The following is a 15,191-nucleotide window of genomic DNA, read 5'->3' as shown; positions in this document are numbered from 1 at the left end:
AAAAAAAATTATTTGCAAATAATACTGCGCAAAAATATGAATCACGTTTTTTACTTGTAATAAAAAATGCATAAAAGAATAAAAAAAAATAAAAATTATGAATATTTTATTTTATTTTTTATTTCAAATGTCAGATAATGCGTGGTGTTCATATAATATTTTTTATTGGTGAATCATGTAAAAACCTTTATTCTAAAGTTGGTAAAATTTTTAAACTATAAAATATCTGTATTTTTATATTTGTTACACGTGTAACGTGCGTGCATTAGATACATAAAATATGTTCTTGAAATTATCAACGTACAAATTCATTTTTTATGTTTTTAAAAATTCAAAAAAATATTATTTCTTTTTCCATTTAAAAAATTTTTTACAATATTTTGTCTCTTTTAGTATATATAATGCAGATCTTCTTTATTTTAATTATTTAACAAATTTTTAATTAAAATTCTTTTTTAAATTAATTATTTTCAATAATTTTAATGAATTTTTTTTATCATAAACTATTTTTCAACAAAAAAATTTTTGAAATTCAATAGTTGTTTAAAATTAAAAATAAATTAGTAAATAAAATTACTAAAAATTTCAATTCACTTGAAATTTAAATTATTTAAAAAAAAAAAGTTTAATTTATAAAACCATTAAAAATATAAATATTTCTGCAATTTTCTATTTAAAACTTTCTGAAATTTAATAATTTTATTTTGAATTTTTCCAAAATTCAATTACTTTTAATGATTTTTATAATATTCTTCGAAAATTAAATTATTTAAAAGCAGTTTTCAATTTAAAAATTTTTTAATTTCAATTTTTGTCTGCAATTTACATACAATAAATTCTTCATATCAACGGAAATTATCAAAGATTTCAATTAAAAATCACTTGAAGTTTATTTATTTTCAAAAATCTGAATTGTAAATCTTTGAAAATTCAATTACTTTTTAAAAAATATTATCTAAAATTATTTGAGAAATTTTATTTTCAATTCTACAAAATTAATTTATTATTGTCTGAAATTTAACAAAATCTTTTGAAATTCAATTAATTCTAAAAATGTCAACTTTTTCCTTTTACAAAACTCAATTATTTTTAATAATTTTAATATTTCATTAAAAATTTAATTATTGAAAAAAAATTTATTTATTTATTTATTTATTTATTTATTTAGAATTACAGACGGGTGATAAACTGCAAATAAAAACTTTAATATTGAATTATTGTCAGAAATTAAAAAAAAAAACTACACCAGTTTTTGCAGAAAATTTATATCAAATTAAAAATCTTCTGCAATTCAATTATTTAAAAAAAAAATTTATTTAAATATCTGATCATTAAAATTAGAAACTATTGCAAAAATTTTTAAATTTGAATAAATTTTTTAACCAAATTTTGAACGAATCGAATCAATTTAAAATTTTCCGCCATATTGGGTCCGGCATTTTGAATTTTTTAAATCTTACCTCAAATTTGGTTTCAGCGATCCCAAAAATTTTGAATACGATAATATGATTGTTTTTTTACCGTTTTGGGCCCACAAACGATTTTTCTACTAGACTGCGAAGGGGTGAAATTTAATTGAAATAAAAAAAAAAAAACCGACTTTTTGTAATGTAAATCGTCTAAAACTACTTTTTTGCATCTTAAAATTGATCCGAGACTTGTATCATAAAAATATTGTTGTAAATAAATTTTTCAACACTTTTTTGAGAAAATCGACAAATTCAAAATTCATATATTACTATACTGCGAAATGGGTGGTTCTGGAATGAAATGTATTAAGTTCGTAAACAACTTTAAAAGCACGTGCCCAGCATAAGTATGTGAATTTAGTTGATGCCAATTGCAATATGTATGTTCGAGAGATTGCATATTTAAAAAGTTCCAATTAAAGCAATATCGAGAGAGGATGTCAACGACACTCTCGTATTTCAAATATAGTTTATATAGTGTCAGAAAATAAATGGAGCATATCTTATACAAAAGAATATGAAAAATGAGAACCCCTGATATATATATATTTTATACTCAATTTTCTTCATAGGAACAATGGGCATATGCCAAGTAAACAATATAGCACTCTTGAGAGTATTATAAAGTAGAGGCTTTACGTACGGATACGCCGACGACAAATATAGATGTGCGGTCTCCTATATAACTTTCCAATCGAGGTTCTGAACTTGAATCTCCACCTGTCTGGAACTTGCAAAGCCCCGTACATTTAAAGCGGATGGATAAAAAAACACTCTTTCTTCTTAGCCCGGATTTTCTATACCATTCGACTTAACTTCTCTATTACACACACACACACAAAACTGAAAAAACTGTTTTAGAATTATAGAAAATATTTGATTATCATGAAAAATTGTTATAACTCTAATAGTAAGATTAACAATTTCAAGTTTTTATTGCAACCTTATTAGATGGTAATTTACAATTTTTTTTACCTCCTAGGTTATTTTACAACCATAAAGTTTATTTTACTTTAATTAAGTTTTTTCAAGAACATTTAAGTCTGTTTTACAACCTTATATTAAAGGTTAATTTACATTTTTTTCGAGGGGGAATTTACTAGTTAAAAACGTGTACACTTGACTACCAATAATACACCTCATATTACTCTTATTACTAAGTACTACACGTTATTACAGTTTAGTACACATTATTACAGAGATATTACAGATTTTTTTTTTCGTTATTACAGCACCGTAATAACGCATTGTTACACTGTATTACACACTAAAAAAGAAATCTTGATTTCAGCCTATTTTTGAGGCTGAATGTAAGGTGTAAACGGAGTCAGACCAATTAAAAAAGGACAGACTTATGCAAAATATATGGGCTTAATTTAAGGTGTAAACGGTTTAAGACTTTGTTTTTACTGTGTACACGTTATTACACAAGTATTACAGGAAGAGTGTACACTTGACTACCTGAGTAAATTCCCCCTTGATTTTTTTACTTCCTTCAAGGTTAGTTTACAACCTTAAAGTTTTAAATTTACAATATTTGTTTCTAGAATCATCAAGTTTATTTTACAACTTTAAATATTTACATCACTAAGTTATTCTACAGTTTTCAAATTCTATTACAACCTAAAATTTTATTTTTTGCTAAGGTATTTTATAACCTTCAAGTCTATTTTACAACCTTAACTTTTTTACATTCTTCATAGTTGTTCTACAACCTTAAAGTTTGTTTTACATCCCTAAGATTTTTTCTAGAACCTTAAAGTTCTTTTATAACCTATTATAGGTTTATTTACAATTTGTTTTACTTCCTTCACGGTTATATATAACCTTTAAATTTATTTTAGGTTTCTAAAATTTGTTCTCGAATATTCAAGGAGGTTTTACAACTTTATCACTGTAAAAATTTAGGGAGTTAACAACACCGGGAGTTAGGAGTTAAATTTTTCTAGTTAAAAATCAACTCAAAAAGGGAGTTAACAATTAAATGAATTCCTTAAAACTAACTCCCTAGGCATAAAATTAACTCGTAAAGCATTAACTCCCTTTGCTTTAACTCCAAAAAGGTGGGACCTTTTATAGCATCCCCTAGGGAGTTGAAATTCAACTTCTTTTTTTTTACAGTGGGTGTTTTCGGCATTCACTCAGAGTTAACTCTAGAGTTAACAGTGGTGCTCAATGATATTATCTTTGAAAATTTATTTACCTAAATAAAATAATTGATTTTCTATTTTCATCACCCTGAGTTTGAAGTTAGTTGTCTTTGTTTGCTTACTTTTTTTTAATTTATACGTATTTTTTGTTTTTCATTTAAAAATGGAACATATTTTTGCTACCCATAAACGTGTTATTTTTTTAAAGTTTATAATTTTCAAATTTTTCATTATTTCCCTAACTTTAATTAATCTGAATTGTTTTAGAAACTAGATTATTTATTTTAATTAAAGTTGTTTTTTATAAATAAAAAGTTAAAATAATTTTTAATAAAAAATAAATTATTATGTTTCAATTTACACTTTTCAAACAAACAATCCGTTCACAAATTTTGTCGGCCATTAAAGGTTAGGACTGACCCTTTTTATTTACTCTCACAAGAAAACAGAGTTAACTCTGGGTCATCTTGTAATAAATTTTTGGGGACTTTTATGAAATCTAGAAACAAAAAATTTTATTTTAACATTGCATTACTAGAATAAAAGGCCCGTTTCACATGTTGTTACAATTGCAAACCCTGTGCCAATCAAAATGAATCGTCTATGCTAAATTGCCAATCAACAACGTTCACATCCAACAGACGAACTGAAAATCAAAATTTACATTTGAGCACCACTGCTAACTCTAGAGTTAACTCTGAGTGAATGCCGAAAACACCCACTGTATTGAAGTTTAATTTACAACCTAAAAATTTAATTTACCTTCTCCAAATTTCTGCAACCTAAACTTAATTTTCAATTTTTAATGTTTATTCAAGTACCTTAAAGTTTTTTTTTATAATCTTAAACCAATACTTTAAAAAATTGAAGGTTAATTTGATACCATAAATTCATTCGTACAATCTTAAAGAATATTTTTCTATTCCTTAAAGTTTATTCTACAATATTTTAAATTTTGTAATTTTATAAATGTAAACAATTGTAAAATTTATTTATTTTTTTTCTAAAAAATTTCTCATTATTTCTCTAAATTATATAATTCAAAAAATAAATTAACAAATTTTTTAAAAAACTATTTTAAAAAAAGAAAAATTTATTATTTATTTTCAAAAATATTTAATAGAAAAAATACATATTTTTGCAAATAAGTTTTATTACATTGTAAACACAGCAAATATATTCACTCCAGTAGATATTCGAGTGTTATCGTAAATCATAAAAATTACTATATATATATATATATTTCTTTTATTTTTCGACCGTAAAAAAGTGTGATCTGTTCATCATGAGGTAAACGAAGCCTAAACATAACGGATATAAAAAAAGCATGAATGCCTGTGTTAGGTTATAGATGAGAGCAAAGTTTTGAATGAGAATATAATGTATATATATATATATATATACAGGGTGATTTTTATGTTCCGGACCCCCAAAATATCTTGAAAGGAAATAGTTTTTCAGAAAAATGTTGTATACAAAAGTTGTCAGGTTGAAAAAAATCTATTAAATTGTATAATTAAAAAACCGGCCCAGGGCCTTATGTGGGCCCTACAAACAAAAAAGTAAATTTTTTAAATGGAACCAAGTATTTTCAAACTCAGATTCTTGTAGCCAGTGATTTCCCCTTTTCAGACATGTGGTAACTCGTGGGCCCAATGTTAAATTTGGGCCCAAAATTTGATTTTTTGTGGTTTTAAAGGTAATTTTAGTGTAACTTAGTTCCAAGGGGTTTTCAGGGTCCCTGATTACGAATATGAAGTCAGTTTTTAAAAATTTTCAATAACGGACCCAAAATGACTAATTAAAATTGAAAAAAATTAAGGAAAATTATGAAACTTCTTCTTTTAGACCTATTTAGCCTTCTAATTGTTAATTAAATGTTACTTTTATTGCTTTTAAATTAGTATCATAAACCTTGCGGTAAAAAATTAGATTTTTACAAATTTTAAATTTAGGGGCTTATAAGGCCCAAAATTCGATTTTTTCTGATTTTAAAGGTGATTTTAGTGTGACTTAGTTCTAAGGGGTTATTGGGGTCCCTGATTAGGAGTCTGAAATCAGTTTTTAAAAATTTTTAATAACGGACCCAGAATGACTGATTAAATATGAAAAAAATGAAGGAAAATTATGAAATTTATTCTTTTAGACCTATTTAGCATTTTACTTGTTAACTTAATGTTACTTTCATTGCTTTTAATTTAGTATCATAAACCTTGGGGTAAAAAATTCGATTTTTACTAATTTTAATATTTAGGGGCTTATAAGGCCCAAAATTAGATTTTCTTTGGTTTTAAAAATAATTTTAGTGTGACTTAGTTTCGAAGGGTTTTCGGGGTCCCAAATTATGAATCTGACATCGATTTTTAAAAATTCAAAACAGCGGTTCAAAAATGACATAAAAATTAATAAAATTAAGGAAAATTATAAAACTTTTTATTTTAGACTTATTTAGCCTTCTAATTGTTAATTCAATGTTACTTTTATAGTTTTTAATTTAGTATCATAAACTTTAAGGGAAAAAAAATTCATAGATTTTTACTAATATTAATGTTTAGGGGCTTATAAGGCTGAAAATTCTGTTTTTAGTTCTTTTAAACTCATTTTTAAACAACAAAATTCGATATTTTGTGGTTTTCAAGGTGATTTTAGTGTGACTTAGTGCCAAGGAGTTTTCGGGGTCGCTGATTACGAATCTGTAATCAGTTTTTAAAAATTTTTAATAACGGACAAAAAATGAATGATTAAAAATGAAAAAAATTAAGGGAAATTATAAAACTTCATATTTTAGACTTATTTACCCTTCTAATTGTTAATTCAATGTTACATTTATTGCTTTTTATTTAGTATCATAAACCTTGGGTAAAAAATTAGATTTTTACAAATTTTAAATTTAGGGGCTTATAAGGCCCAAAAAACGATTTTTTTGGATTTAAAGGGGATTTTAGTGTGAATTAGTTCTAAGGGGTTTTTGTGTTCCCTGATTAAGTTTTAAATTCATTTTAGTGTAACTTAGTTCCGATGGGTTTTCGGGCTTCTTGATTACGAATCTAAAATCAGTTTTTAAAAATTCAAAATAGCAGACCCAAAATGACTGATTAAAAATAAAAAAAATTAAGGATAATTATGAAATTTATTATTTTAGACCTATTTAGCATTTTACTTGTTAACTTAATGTTACTTTTACACAGCTATAAATTTACTATCCTTTGGGGTCAAAAAGGAAGATTGGTTTATTTTTCAAATTTAAATTTTGGGGGCTTATGGGTTCCAAAAGTGGATCTTCTGTGGTTTTAAGAGTTATTTTAGTTTCAGGAAACTTTCTAATCTAATTTTTGGCCTTATAAGCACCTAAATTTAAAATTTGTAAAAATCTAATTTTTACCACAAGGTTTATGATACTAAATTAAAAGCAATAAAAGTAACATTGAATTAACAATTAGAAGGCTAAATAAGTTGAAAATAAGAAATTTCATAATTTCCCTTAATTTTTTTAATTTTTTAATCAGTATTTTTGAACCGCTGTTTTGAATTTTTAAAAATCGATGTCAGATTCATAATTTGGGACCCCGAAAACCCTTCGAAACTAAGTCACACTAAAATTATTTTTAAAACCAAAGAAAATCTAATTTTGGGCCTTATAAGCCCCTAAATATTAAAATTATTAAAAATCGAATTTTTTACCCCAAGGTTTATGATACTAAATTAAAAGCAATGAAAGTAACATTAAGTTAACAAGTAAAATGCTAAATAGGTCTAAAAGAATAAATTTCATAATTTTCCTTCATTTTTTTCATATTTAATCAGTCATTCTGGGTCCGTTATTAAAAATTTTTAAAAACTGATTTCAGATTCGTAATCAGGGACCCCGAAAACTCCTTAGAACTAAGTCACACTAAAATCACCTTTAAAATCACAAAAAATCGAATTTTGGGCCTTATAAGCCCCTACATTTAAAATTTGTAAAAATCTAATTTTTTACCCCAAGGTTTATGATACTAATTAAAAGCAATAAAAGTAACATTTAATTAACAATTAGAAGGCTAAATAAGTCTAAAATAAGAAGTTTCATAATTTCCCTTAATTTTTTTCATTTTTAATTAGTCATTTTGGTTCAGCTATTGAAAATTTTTAAAAACTGATTTCAGATTCGTAATCAGGGACCACGAAAATCCCTTCGAAACTAAGTCACACTAAAATCACTTTTAAAACCAAAGAAAATTTAATTTTGGGCCTTATAAGCCCCTAAATATTAAAATTTGAAAAAATCGATTAATTATTTTACCCCAAGTTTTATGATACTAAATTAACAGCAATAAAAGTAACATTGAATTAACAATTAGCAGGCTTAGTAAGTCTAAAATAAGAAGTTTCATAATTTTCCTTAATTTTTTTCATTTTTAATTAGTCATTTTGGGTCCGTTATTGAAAATTATTAAAAACTGACTTCATGTTCGTAATCAGGAACCCCGAAAACCCCTTGGAACTAAGTTACACTAAAATCACCTTTAAAACCACAAAAAATCGAATTTTGGGCCCAAATTTAACTTTGGGCCCACAAGTTACCACATGTCTGAAAAGAGGAAATCACTGGCTAAAAGAATCTGAGTTTGAATATACTTGGTTCCATTTAAAAAATTTACTTTTTTGTCTGTAGGGCCCACATAAGGCCCTGGGCCCGTTTTTTAATTATTCAATTTAATAGATTTTTTTCAACCTGACAACTTTTGTATACAACATTTTTTTCAAAAACTATTTCCTTTCAAGATATTTTGGGGGTCCGGAACATAAAAATCACCTTGTATAAAACGTATATATGTATAGAGTATGCAATACAATCTCGCACATGCCAGTAACTTACTTATGCTTCATGCTCTACTTATCGAGAACTGGCTACCTTCTCTCTAGTCAATTCTCTGCATGTCCATATCTCTCCAAACCTTCTCTTGATCCTTTGTTACATTTTGCATTTTATCCTGCGTCTCTAACCTCATCGCAAAATAAAATGGTCATATTAAAATAATGACGTATATAATAATATACTAAAATAATGGCGAAAAATCGAACAATATTAACTTTTTTTTTAATTAAAAGTTACTAAATATTTATTTATTTTATTTATATCTCTCTATATTATAAAAAAATTTCGTCCCTGTCTCCAGAATGGGTCATTCTATATCAAATGAACCCAACCCATATTTTTGATAAGGTTACGTTAGGTTAGGTTGGTTACTCTTGATAAGGAATGACCCATATATATACACCTATATTAATAATAATTTAGTTCTGATTTTAACCTCAAACCCACAGGCGAATTGACGTGGAACGACCCATATACCTACCTATATGTTAGTATTAAAACGAACATAATCTCAAAATTCAAGGTCCTAGGTCTCCAGGATTCAAGGTCATTGATCAAACATAACCTTAAAATTCAAGGGCATAATGTTCCAGGATTCAAGGTCAGAGATCAAACATAACCTCAAAATTCTAGGGCATAAGTTTCCAGAATTCAAGGCCTTAGTTCAAACATAACCTCAAAATTCAAGGACATAGGTCAAGGGACCGTTGGCTTTAAGGCTTTGTCCGAAAAACATAACTTCTAATTCCCCTAACCAAGAAACGAACATAACCTTAAAATTTAGATAAAATTTTAATAATTTTAATACTTGCAAGCCTTTAAAAAATTAATTATTAGAGTGGAAAATAAAGAGGTTTTGCCCAGCACTGGTTACAGTAAATGTACTAACCTTGTCAAAAACATAAGTTATTAACGAACACTGTTAAAAATGTTCGTAAATTTACAACATTTTTAATATACCAATATATATTAAATTTAAGAAACTGTACTTTGAATTATATTAAGATACCTTTTTGTGGTAATATTAATATACTGGTGTCTTAATCCTGATGTTTGTAAATTTAATATACTTTTAATATACTACGGTATATTAACTTTAAAATACATGTACTCTAAGTTAATGTAATGTACATCTATATATAGTAATATTAATACATTAGTGTATTAATGCTTTATTTATCCTAAATTTGTACGTGTCTTATATGTTTAAAAGAGTAGTTATTTTAATGATTTATTTTCAACTTTTACGTTTTGCATTGAATCAAAAATTTATTTGATTAAAATATTTGATATCATTAAATATCACAGAAAAAACCTGGTTTCAAATTAAGTATAAATTCCATACTCAATTTGATTCGCAGCAAAAATGAAACTGGGATAATTATCAAATTAAATATGGAATTTTATTCATACTCAATTTGAAACTAGGTTTTTTCAGTGATTAATCGACTATTTGATTAGCTTTTATCAAATAAATATTAATTTGTATTTTTTTTTAGTAATGCAATTATATTATTTTTAATTAATTTAATAATTACTACAATATTACTTATTTTAATTAAATATTTATTTGACATAATAGTCAAGTGGCAGGTTGTTTGAATCTAATAAATTGTTTTCAGTGTACAACTCTAAAAGTTTACTTAAAAAATTTTTTAAATTCGCTTCTATTAAATATACTTACACAATTTTTTCCCCTGTAATTTTAAGGTTAATAATGGTATAGATTCAAATGACTTTCCACTAAATTTCGTTCATTTTCATTTTAAATATTTATTTAGTTGAATTTCACAACAATTACCATCCATAAATAAAAAAATTAGTACTTTTTCAAAGAAAAAATAATACATTTGTTTGTATAAAAATATTTCTCTTTCAAGTTGTTGATAAGAAAAGTGTAAACATTTTTCAGACGAAAAAAAAAATAAGAGGTGAATAAACAGCATTTGTGATAAAAGTTACAAATCATCTTTGTCTAGTTGCATTATGCAAAAAGTTAATATTCAGCAACAATAATTTCTTTAAATATTTATCAAAAATTTATTTCAAAGCATTTCTTTTTTTTAGAACATTCTTATTACTGTATAATGTAAAATTATGGAATAATTGGATGATTTTAGGTAAATTGTAAAAAGAAATTTAAATTACGACAATACTGTCTATATCTTATTACTTTAAATACTTTAAATGGGATTAGAAAATTTTAAATTAATAAAAATTGCAACTATCTAGGTAAAGTAGAAAAAATATTAATAATTAGAGACACTAATTGTATTTTAAATAAGTAATAAATTTTTATTTTAAATATATCTTTAATTTTGTATAATAACTAAATCGAAATGTTTAAATATTTTACACAATCTTATGTCTTCAGCAGTTACAGTTTATATGGACAGTGCGAATATTAACTTCTAATTCGGTTATTTAGTCGCGGGTAGTTAAAGCGTTAGCGTTAGGTCTTAGATTAGGTAGGTGCGCCTGGGTTCAATCCCCGTAGGGTTCAAATTTTAATTTAATTGAGATTCGAACGTAAAAGATACAAGTAGATAAAATTATAAATGATAGTATTAGTTATAATTAATGTTTATTTTTATTAATTGTTTAAATTATTTTTTTTATAATCATTTTAGCATGAGATTTTGATGTTTTAAATTTAATATACCGGTATATTAATATTAATATACCGCAGTAAATTAAATTTAATATACACAAATATATTGATATTAATATACCTGTGTATTAATATCACAACATTGTGGTATATTAAATTTAATATACGGTATATGCAAATTACTTCATATACAAGTATATTAAATTCCCCATGGATATTTTTAACAGTGAACATAACTTCAAAAATTATGGTTATACGTCAAAAATATATAAGTTAAAGATGAACATAACTTCAAAGTTCAAGGTTAGATATCAAAAATATAGAATTAAAAACAAACATAACCTTCAAATTCAAAGTCGTATGTTAAAAAAAACGAAGAATTATCCTCAAAACTTCGCCTTCTTCTTTTCCCCTATATCTTCGAAAAAAATTTTATGCCATAAGTCAAAAGGCCACTGTGTAAGAGGTTAAAACCTGATAAAACATTTCCTTGAAAAAGAAAAACAAGCAAAAACTTATAATAATAGACATCAGGAAAAAAATCGAAAATCACTTAAAATTTGAAAAAGGGAAATTTAATTCAAAAAGAAATATTATAGTGATACAAAATAATTAGAGATATAAGAAAGTATATTTTAAAATAAATAAAAATAATATAAATATTTTTAAAAAATGGTAAAGAAAATTTTAATTTGTTGAGAAATTAGCTAATGAACAAATATATATATATATATATATATAATATGCGATTAATATCACGAGATATGAAGTACAGGAAATCACGGAGGAACCGGAAGGATAAATGCAGAAACTTCATACCAGGAAAACACTGATTACTAAATAGCAATTTAGCAACGTTTGCAAAATTAAAGTAAATTATACATATATTTTATATTTATCCATAAACCAAATTCTATTTTTTTTAATATAAATTATTTAAATTACTTCCTATTATTATTTAAAATGGATCAATTTTATATTTCTAGCTTGAAAATTGATTACTAGTATAGGAGAGAGTGACAAACAGTGGGGCAGTTTAGACGGTAGGACACTTTAATTTTCTTAAAAACTACTTAAAGAAACTCGACCAAAATTTAAATGTAAACCATGTTTATGACAACATACTATCTACAAAAATTTTAGTCACATTGATTCATTATTTACAAAGAAAATTAAAAAAAACTGTTTTTGACGTTCCAGAGTAAATTTTTTCTTGAAATACAATGCTGATTTTTATGTAGATAGGACAGTTTAAAAAAAAAAGTGTAATTGTTACTTCGTTTACTTATGTTTTTAAGTATAATATCCAATAATTTAAAATATTTTAAAATTTCACAAAAATTTTTTATTTAAATAATTTATTGCGATTGCTCAATTTAAACAGTGTGGAACATTAAACACTGGGGCAGGCAAAAATTTAAGTTTATGAAACGTGGATTTTGGCAACACTGCTTATAAGTTGTGTCAGCTATTTATACGCATGCGCATTTATACTTACACAGCGACTAAAAATGTGATTTTTTTATGCTAAAAAACAATAAAAAAAATTCAAAATTTATAATTAATAATTATTACAATTATTGTTCGACAACATTTAAAAAGTAACACTTGATAAGGGAAAGACTATTCAAATTTTGCTTCAAATTGTTTTTAGGTTATGACCAAATTATGACGTATGATCAGCAGTACTGTAAACGTGAAAAAAAATAATAGCAATTTTTTATATGAAACTTGACATCGTATTACAAAAATGTAAAATATTATTAAATTATGAGTGTTTTGGAACATTTGTTAACGTTATTTAATGCAAAAAAAATATATTTACAAAGTATGAAGCAGAATATTATTATTGAAATAATTATTCGGTACTTAATAATAGGTGTACCACTTGTTAAACACAAACCTTCAAAACAAGAAAAATGTATCAAGTTTGAAAAACTGGAAATTTTTTTATTTAATCACAATATAATCTTATAATAGAATATGTGCATTGTGTAGAAAAGAGTTCAAACTTTACGGTAATACCAAAAAGTGTTCAAAAATATATAAATTTGACATATTAATATGTCTTTGAAAAAAAAGTGTCCCATTGTTTGTCACTCTCCCCTATATATATATATATATATCTAACCTGTAAGATATTTTTTATGAGAATTCAACTTGTGCCCGATTCTGGTAGAAGAGAAAAAAAATGTTTCTCAAAAAATAACAAAAAAAAATTGTTTTTCTCTTCTATCAAAATTGGGCACAAGTTAAATTCTTATAAAAACTATTCTTCACGTTGAAAACAATCCACAAAAAAATTAAGCATTAAAAAAAGTGGGGTTTTTGAGTAATTTTAATTAAAATTTTTGTTATTAAAATGGCCGCCATTTTGTTATTTTTGAACATTTTTTAAATTTTTCCAACGGAATCACAGCCTGCCTGATTTAAAATGAATTTGGTCAAGAAATTTTTGTTACTTTTATTTACATTTGAAAATTATTTTCATTTTTTCACGGAGAGAAATTTATGCTACTGGGTAACATAATGATGTTAAGGGCAACCATATTTAGTGCTAAATATACAGACAGCGATAAAGATTGTAGTATTTACTATCAGATGATTATAGAAATTTGATTGTACAATTTACAATCTTTGATGTTAAAAATTTTATACGATCTCTTTACGTTCTCGAGTGGCAAATATACACGAACCTAACCTCGCTTTTTTTGTAAACTTAAATAATTTCATTTTATTTTAATAAGACATTTCGATAAGAATTTAAACTTTAAACTTTTTACATAAAAAAGAGTATGTCTATTTTTTCACTCCGTCTATAAAAAAGACTTGCTTAAACATAAATATATTTATCAAACGGTACATTTTTTTCACAGAGTCAATTGAATTTGTATTATGTTACTAATTTTTAATTTTAAAAAAAGTAAGAAAAAATATGAAAAAGTTTTTTTTCCAAAAAAAATTTCAATAAACACATGTACATTTATACAAACGAAAAAAAAACTTACTTGATTTTTGTAATCTTGAAATTTTTTAAAAAATTTTAAGCGAGGTTCTGGTTTTGGTATAATGATTGATATTGTATCATTGTCCAGTAAGTAAAACGATTCTTCATCAATTTCACCGTCTAAACAACGCAAAATTGTTTTGAGGTTATAAACACGTTCACACTTCAGTTTTCGCTAATTCAATCAAAATAATAAACCTACCTCCAAAAGATGGAATCAAAGATTCCATATTTAACGACATTAATAAATTTTTAACAAACTCGTCCATTTTTTTATTCACAACTTTTTTCACTATATATAAACACGTGCGTGAAAACACAAGGACCGCAATTGAATAGGCGAAGTATACACCACAATCAGCGCATGCGCTCACATTTAATTTTTACAATATTTGATAGTAGTGACTACAATCCAAAAGCTAACATATTTTACGTCTTTGGGTAACATCTTGGATAGTAAAATGTTGATAGTAGATTCTTGTCAGTAACACAATGATAGTACCTTGTACAATCTTTCTTTTTACTATCAAATTCTTACTATCCATTTCTCTCAGTGTTTTTTTTTTTTTTTTGAATTTTTCTCTACAATTAAATTTTAAATTCATTAAAATAATTAGAATAATGTCACTTGAAACGTAGCTTGAGTGCAGCGCAGGTTTTACGCGATAATGAATGGAAGTGACCATGGATGAGACTAGCATCGATCTTACAAACGCTTCTTGACAGCACATTTAACAAGACATTTCCATTTATGTAGCGAAAGATATGCTTCTGGAAGGCGTCCTAATTAAATGACTTTATGCAAACTGAGTTAAGCCTTTGAGAGTGGAAGTACTCTCCAGAATGATGAAAGAGAGACAAAGATAGAGCATGAGAGAGAGAGAGAGAGAGAGAGAGAGAGAGAGAGAGAACTTATACGCATGAGTGCCTATTCACAATTCGACTGTGAAAAAAAATCCTCTTTCTTCAGTGGTACGATTTGTGCTCGTTGACGAGAGAGCCAAGTTCTAGTCTATTAAATTTGCGGTTAGCGGTACATATATATAAGTAAGTATTCATCGGGGATCAAATCGTGTCAGGAAAAAACATTATTTCA

General features: G+C 25.6%; 1 protein-coding gene across 1 annotated transcript in view; it reads left to right on the top strand.

Moving 5' to 3' along the window:
* The window catches only part of LOC127280271 (probable G-protein coupled receptor Mth-like 1), a 286,104-nt gene that overhangs the window by 89,817 nt on the left and 181,096 nt on the right, over window positions 1–15,191 (top strand). The window lies entirely within an intron of this gene.

Source organism: Leptopilina boulardi, unplaced genomic scaffold (assembly GCF_019393585.1).
Source record: "Leptopilina boulardi isolate dan_hultmark-lab unplaced genomic scaffold, ZJU_Lbou_2.1 LbouV2_231, whole genome shotgun sequence".
In the NCBI taxonomy this organism is placed as follows: Eukaryota; Metazoa; Arthropoda; class Insecta; order Hymenoptera; family Figitidae; genus Leptopilina; species Leptopilina boulardi.
This window is presented reverse-complemented; position numbering and strand designations above follow the sequence as displayed.